This window comes from Carassius carassius, chromosome 14, assembly GCF_963082965.1.
Source record: "Carassius carassius chromosome 14, fCarCar2.1, whole genome shotgun sequence".
NCBI lineage: Eukaryota > Metazoa > Chordata > Actinopteri > Cypriniformes > Cyprinidae > Carassius > Carassius carassius.
Genome location: NC_081768.1, coordinates 30999701 through 31007830, shown reverse-complemented (window position 1 = coordinate 31007830; position 8130 = coordinate 30999701).

The following is an 8130-nucleotide window of genomic DNA, read 5'->3' as shown; positions in this document are numbered from 1 at the left end:
TGCACGTAATACCATACATCGCTAACTGTGTCCTCAATGTCTTGTAGACAATATCGCCTAACAGCGGTGTTCTGGATTAGTGGGAGTGGCTTGTGGAGCTGTGCAAATGTGTTGCATTGTGGGAGTTGTGGTTTTACATACAAATGAGCCCTAAAGTTACTTTCTGTAATAACTCGGTCAAAAAGGCACCAAATTCGAAAGTTTTAATAGATTTCGACTACATATATGACCCACTTTCAATGAAGATCAATGTTCCCACGGGTGAAATGCTCCTTTAAGCAGAACCCTAACGTCTGTAACGTTTTCTTTTTAAAATGGAGTTTATCTGAATTTTTTCAGCCGTCCCGGATCTCACATATCACGAAAAGGAAATACTAGTAACGTTAAGTTAAAAGTAAGGTTTGGCTTAACGTTACGTCATTTCAGTTTTCAGCCCAACGTTACATAACCAGTATTTATATAACTTGCTGCATAAAACATGGAATAACTGTAAAGCTACAGTTTAACTTACTGCCTTAGAAGTCTTCATTGCTGCTGCTAGCCGTTTCCGACACATTTAGCCGGACTAGCTTTCTCCTCGTCTTCGGAGGTGGTCGATCGTAACCCAGAAAAAGTTCCGGATCAGGATGCAGTTCGGTTGGCTTTTTTTTTTAAAGAAATGAAAAGAGCAAACATACACTCTATTTGGAGGGTGTTTTAGTTTCAAAGCTGCAAGCCACGCTGTTTTGCGTTCCTCATTCCTTGGCATGGAGTGCAAAGCATAGGGCGATGGACACGGACAATTTCTTCGAAGTTGTTGATGTTCGAAGCAAGACGTTTCCGACAAAATATTCAATTTTCTTGAATTGTTATGGCAGCCAACAACGGCACAAGTTGAACCTGAGCCCATGTTAACAACATTTAAACACAACTTATTCTGATATTATGACACTGACAACTTAGTTTGTTATCAAGTTCGAACGCTAGCAACTTAGCACGTAGAGGTTAGCCGCTGAACAGGAAACACAATACCGGAAAGCGGAAGTAGGTAATCGCCCATTGGTTGCCGGAGAAACAGGTGGATACTGTTGTTGTTCTCTCGTTGGTCTGATTGCTTCTATTGTTCTCGTTTGTCCAAGTCGCTTTGGATAAAAGTGTATGCAAAATGATTAAATGTAAATGTAACGTGTATCCTGGTAGCCCGCATGGAGTCTCTGAGTCACCCGCCAAGCATGTTCTATCCACCTTATTTTTCACGTAAGCGCCGCCAATTTCAAACTACAATGTGTCAGATTTCCAGTAATGCACCTCAGTTAACAGTAATTGTATTGTGATTCCCTAGTTTTGCGGTCAATGTGTAGATTTTACAGGCTAGTTTACATTTAATATGGACCGCAGAAAGACTGGCATACTTTGTGTAGTTAGGGGGTGTCGTAATAGCTAGTTCAAGCATAAACAAATACTGTACCTGCAAGACATTTGTTTTTATCTTAATACAGGCATCAGAGCTGAATGTGGATGTGTGGCACCCTACGATTTGCACGTCCCTCCGAAGGAAGGAGAAGCTCGTCGGCTTTGATTAAAAAACATTAAATTTAGAGAAACCATCGAAATTTCCACTTCGTTGATGGCAGACCCACAGAGAATCATCCCCAAGAAATTATGCTATAGTGAAGACTCCAAGGTGAAGTTTCGTCAGAACACTGACAGGTATGTTACTGCTTCTTAAGTTACGTGCTTTAACAAAAGACACTGTTTAAACCATTTCTATATCCATTTGGGCATGAATAATATTTGTGCTAAGTGGAAGTTGTTAATAACAGTAGAAAATTGTTACAAAAAAGCACATAAAGGGATATCTAAAATTTAAATTCTGCCATTAACTTACTCGCGAGTTGTTCCAAACCCATTAATTTCTATTTGCTGCTGAACACAAAGGAAGATATTTCGAAGAATGTTTGTTACCAAGCAAATCTTGGGTCCCATTTACTTCCATAGTAGTAAGATTAATATATAATACTATGGAAGTAAATGGTATCCAAGAATAGTTTTTATATTGACATTATTTAAAATATCCTCCTTTGTGTTCAGTAAAACAACAAAATTTATAAAGGTTTAAAACAACTCAAGGTTGAGTAAATGATAAAAAAATTTAATTTTGGGTGAACTATCCCTTAAAGCCAGGTACTGTGATTGTGTTGAATAAAAATACCACTGTACTGGGACTGGAACACCATGGTGCCATGAACAAAATACTTTAGCTACTTTTTTATAATACTTTTGTAAATGGGGTGGACAACTTATCAGTTTCTCCTGAGCATCTGACTGACTTCAGTGTTGTGTTTTGCAGATAATGATCAAGGTGACCCTGAGACCACACAAATGGAGCCAGTGCAGCTGCCACTTTAGTAGTCAAATCAAGTCTGCTTAATTGTCAATTCTTCCACATGTATGTACATAAATACAGAGAATTGAAATTGTGTTACTTTCAGACACTTAGTACATACAGATAACACTAACAGTAGAGCATAAAAATACAGATAGATACAGATTAAATATAAAATACAACTATACAAATAAGGGCATGTAAAAAAATACAAATAAAGTTAAATAAAGCAGCACAAGGCACGTGGCAGGTAGAGTGCAAACCAGTGAAGTAAACAAACAGTGCAGAAAAAAAGATTGTAGAGCTTATTCAGACTGATTTATAGTTACAAAAATCTCAGAGAGCAGTTAATTTAAACTGACTGAAGAGGTACAGTAGTTGAATTAGGTAGTGAGCAGACTAATGCTGCACAAAGTGACTGGTGAAGTTCACAGTTTGTTAGTGGGAAAGGGGAGTGGAAAGACCTGGGGAAGTGGAAGCTGGGGGGTGGGGGGTGGGGGGCATGGTCTGGAGAGAGTTCATCTTCCTGACAGCCTGATGGTTGAAGCTGTCCTTCAGTGTGCTGGTCCTGGCCTGGAGACTCCGCAGTCTCCTCCCTGCTGGCAGCAGACTGAAGAAGCTGTGTGACAGGTAGGTGGGATCACCTGCGATGCAGAGGGCTTTACGGCTGAGACGGGTTCCATAAATGTCCTGGAGGGAGTCGAGAGAGAGACCAATGATCTTCTCAGCTGCTCTCACTATGCGTTGCAGAGTTTTCCGGTTGGACGTGTTGCAGGCGCCATACCACACAGTGATACGGCTCGTCAGGATGCTCTCGATGGTGCCTCTTTAGGAGGTGTACAGGATGGGGGCCAGGGCTCTGGCTTTTCTCAGTTTGCAGAGGAAGTAGAGACGCTGCTGTGATTTCTTGGCCAGTGCTGCAGTGTTGTCGGTCCAGGAGAGGTCCTCTGTGATGTGCACACCTAGGAACTTGGTGCTGCTCACTCTCTCCACAGTCGCACCGTTGATGGTCAGAGGAACAGTACAGTGATGCCAGAAGTCCAGGCATTGACAGACTACACTTATGCCTCAGGGAATAAAATAATGTTAGACAAGGCAATTCAATTCCACAGTGAAGATCCCTTATCCCTTGCTATTCTCAAGAATGACACTAGCTCATTATTGTACATTGGCTTCACCCTTGGTATCTTTAAAGTACATCTCCAACAGTTCTACATGTCAAATTTTAAGAAACACATAATGGATAAAATTCTGATTACCATGATGAAGCTGAATTTGATTTTACTTAAAGGAGATCTTGCTGGATGATTTATGTCCCAGAGTGTAGTAAGCTAAATTATCTCCTACTGGACTGATACAGTAAAGGAGCACATGAGAGTCTACATTCCATGGCATTTTATGTGAAATTTAGAATGGTGTAGTGATTTTGGATGCAGTGGAATTATTCAGTGTGACCATTAAATATACTGTTTTTACACAAATATTTTCAAGATCTTATATTACTTCTTTCTCCTTATATATTCACACACACAACAATCATTTAAAATGTCAAGGTGCAGTTTATTTAGATTTCCTCCCAACTGAAAATTATACAGTTTAGCAACATTCAGTAAATAACTGTCAATTTCACTTTTTCTAAACTCATGGAGCAAATAGAAAACATTCTAAATAGGAATGTCAAACGATTAATTGAGTCGTGGCCTAATGGTTAGAGAGTCGGACTCGCAATCAAAGGGTTGTGAGTTCGAGTCTCGGGCCGGCAGGAATTGTAGGTGGGGGGAGTGCATGTACAGTGCTCTCTCCGACCTCAATAGCATGACTGAGGTGTCCTTGAGCAAGGCACTGAACCCCCAACTGTTCCCTGGGTGCTGCAGCATAAATGGCTGCCCACTGCTCCGTGTGTGTGTGTGTGTATATATATATATATATAGAAAGCACACACATATATTTTAGTTACTTATAACTTTTATTTTAGATGCAATTTATCAGCCCTAATTCTGCACTGTGTAGTAATTAGTTTACAGATAAGGGCAAAAAATATTTCATAAGTACTTTAAAACTGTTAACAAATGCTTTCACAGATGAAAGAGAAAAAGAAGACATTAGTCATTTATCAGTTACCTAAATTCTCAGTGCAATCACATAAGAGTACTGGGATTCACCTCTACTTTTAAAAACATGAATTTGCTTTCTGTTCCATGTGTCAGTACAGCACTCAACCGACTTTTTCATTGTGCAGCTAATGTTACTGATATGCCTCAGTGCATTTAAAAATCCGCAACGAAGACCTGTCTACTCCAAGTGACAAAACAAAATAATAAAAATTTGTCCTCATAAGTTATGGTAAGCTTTTATGGTGAATGCGTGGAGTAGTTCCCTTTCAAAACTGCATTTTCTAGGGGGTGCTAAGGGGAACACCTCGTCGTGACCCGTGTCTGAAGCCATCTGCTTCCCGCGGTTCAGGACCCGCCGCTGCTGAGGCACGGAGGAGAGCGCTCAGCTGCCTTTAAATCCTTCATTCCACGAAGGTCCAGGTCTGAGCCCGAACAACATAGGGGTCCTGGCCCGTCTCAATCTGAGGATCAAAGATGGGCACAGAAGGCTAGTGTCGCGGCTCGCACTCCTCCCCCGCCTACAGGCAGGGGTAAGAGGAATCGTGGGTCATGAGGAGATAAGCAGGATCTGAGGAATGTGATTCAGATGAGGCAGTGTTCTTGTCCAAAAATTTCTCACATAACAGTCTCCTGTGCTGGACCTAGGATGTTTTTGGCTGGTTCTATGTTCATAGCAACCACCTTACTGATGGTCCGGACTAAAAGGAGGCGCCCCTTGAGCAGCGCTCCAGTGCAGGAGGGTGGGTGAGTATGTAACCCTTTCTGTATATACTTATATGTATTAAATTGCTGGTGGTTATGTGTCTACTAACAAACTCTGTGAGTTTCCTTTACAGTGCTCAGTTACGGCGTTTACTAAACACTCATTAGCACTGGCCGTCCGTCCTCGTGCTCTGGTATTAGGCGGCCGAGATCACAGGCTTGTGCAGAAGCCTCGCTGATCATCAGAATTGGCACAGCACTGCAGGGAATTTCATGGATGTCCTTCCAGGTCACCTTGAGTGGTCTCCTGGCCACTTAGCTGTGCTGACGCATCCAGCGGGAAGTGGAGGTGGTAGTTACGGAAATATACCTGTATATACTGCCTCAGGTGATGCTCCCCTTGCCAGAGGTTTGCAAAATTTGAGCTTGCCTCTCCCATGCGGTTCAGAGCTTCTGCGATGCTTAGAAACTTTTAAGTACACACGCTAAGCTCTGTGCACTTTCTAAAATCCAAGTAAGTGGTAAATGTACACGCAAGACTCTGCGCACTTTTCTGAAATTCTATATGGTAAGGATTACGCACTCAGCTTTGTTCCCTTTAAGAGATGATTAGAACTTGGTTCCTTGGGCTCCATTCAGCCAGAGTGTATTTGTTTCTACACTTCAACCATCACTTCCCTCAACGTGAGGGGCTATCTGGGTGATTCTCGTGGTAGTTTAGCAGCGCTCCCCTTTTCCAGGAAGGGTCGCCTATGAGTGTGCTACTCTGAATTCGGAGTTCTCCTCTCATATGAGACTGACTTTTATGTCTTTTCCCCAGAGTGCTCCAGCATTATTTTCACAGATGAAGTTGATGACTCTCAATCATATTGCTTGAGATGCACCATTCCATCTATGAGCTGCTCGATCAGAGTGCCACAAGAGCCCCTCCTTAGAACAGTATTTAAAAATCCATGTTATGGTAAGTGTGCACGTAAAGTCTTTGCACACTTTCTCAAATTCACACTGTGGTAAGTTCGCACGCTAGTGCTCTGCGTTCTTTCTAAATTCCTGTATGGTGAGGGCTTTGTGCGGTTGCTTCGTGCCCTTTTTTGAGTTGGTAAAAGCCCCGTTCATCTTTGGCACCACTCTATCTAAACAGGGTGTTGTTACTAGGGATCTGTTGAGACAGCTCCTTCAGCAAGCTTATGTGAGAGCAAGCGGTAGCCCCTGTGTGACAGGTAAGACCTTGTGTACTTCCCACATAGCAAACGGACTTGGCCCACATGTGGCCTCAAGGTGGCACTGCTGGCCTCCTGTCGGCAATGGCATGTACCCTTTCAACCAGAGCTGTTAATTGCTAATGCACTTAAGTAATTGTATAAGGTGGCGTGAACACAAATTTTGCATAAAATATTTGTCATTGTTTGCAGACAGTAATACCATCCAAACAGTGAAACCACATAATAAATAATCGATCTACATTTCTAAATTCATGTAAAACACACAATTTTATTATTATTATTATTGGTAAGGTAATCTATTTTCATATAGTGTATTGTTAATTCTACAGTAGCCTATTGAAGAATGCAATCATTTAAATTAATTAAGTTTTTTTATTTGCTTCACATAGGCACTGTGTTTTTTATTATTGTCACATTTGTAATAAATTCTTATGATAAAGTTACATGTGTCTCTGTTACGTTTCTCTTATAGACTGTATACTTTATACACTCACTCTTTATTGGTTGATTTGTTCTTTATAAAAATAAATAGAAAAACCAATGCAATACGTTTTTTTATTGCACAGTTACATGATGTGTAGGTTTTAAGTCTGATTTTCTATTCAGTTTAATGTACTTTATTGGCATAGAGTTAGTGTACATTAAAGCATGTCACAAAATGAATAATTTTGATCATAGTAATATACAAGGTAATAATATGAAATATTAAAATTCCCAGACAGCAATATAGTGTTGGCCCAGATCTGGCCCACATCTGGCCCGTGTGAAATCCATTCGGACCGGATCTGGGCAGACACTGCTTGCTGTCTGGGTTGGGGGTCTGGGCTATGTAAGGCTCAGGTGTGGCTCAGATTTGGGGATTCTGGTTTACTTAAGGCTGAGAATTGGCACCAATAATAAAACCTGTTTTGGCCCAGATCAGGGCCAGCTAAGGCTGATTAACTGGCTGAGATTCGGGCCAGTTATGGCCCATGTGTGGCCCGAGTCTTTAATCAAGTTCTGGGCCACTTCCTGGCCGTCATTCTTTGCGGTACTTGGGCCAAGGGAAAAGTCATTGTGTGGCCCGGATCTGGGCCAACAACCAGAAAATCACAAAAGCAGCTTTATCTGCTAAAAAGGGATTATAAAACATTGATTTAAGTATTACCGATTACATGAAACATATCAAGCATATATAAATAAAGATAACTCTTTGAATGAGATGGTGTGTCCAAACTTTTGGTCTGTACTATATATATATATATATATATATATATATATATATATATATTATATATAAGACATAAAACATATTATTTCTTAACATAGTTGCCCTTTTATACTTTTAAATAATTGTTGTTGTTGTTGTTTTGAGAAACACACATCTTTCCGGAATATATGGAAAAAGGGGAGGACAGTCCCATTGATTCAGCAATTTAACAAGTTGTTTTTAGTACTTTCTGTTAATTCATAGAAGTATGAGCTGTATTACTGCTTAAATTTCACACTGTAGTATCACACATTATTTACACATAAAAAAACAACAAACTTGAAGCAATTATTTAAATAACCTCACAATGATTGCCATCACCATCACCTGATCCCAATGTATCTTAGTTTTCCTTGTGTCAACAAATGCATACGCACATTGTTGTAAGAGACAATGAAAATCTAATATTAAAGTACAAAGAGTCAAGAGCCCAGCTAAAGCAAACACTGATCACAATAATGGTGGTTCGTTGAAATT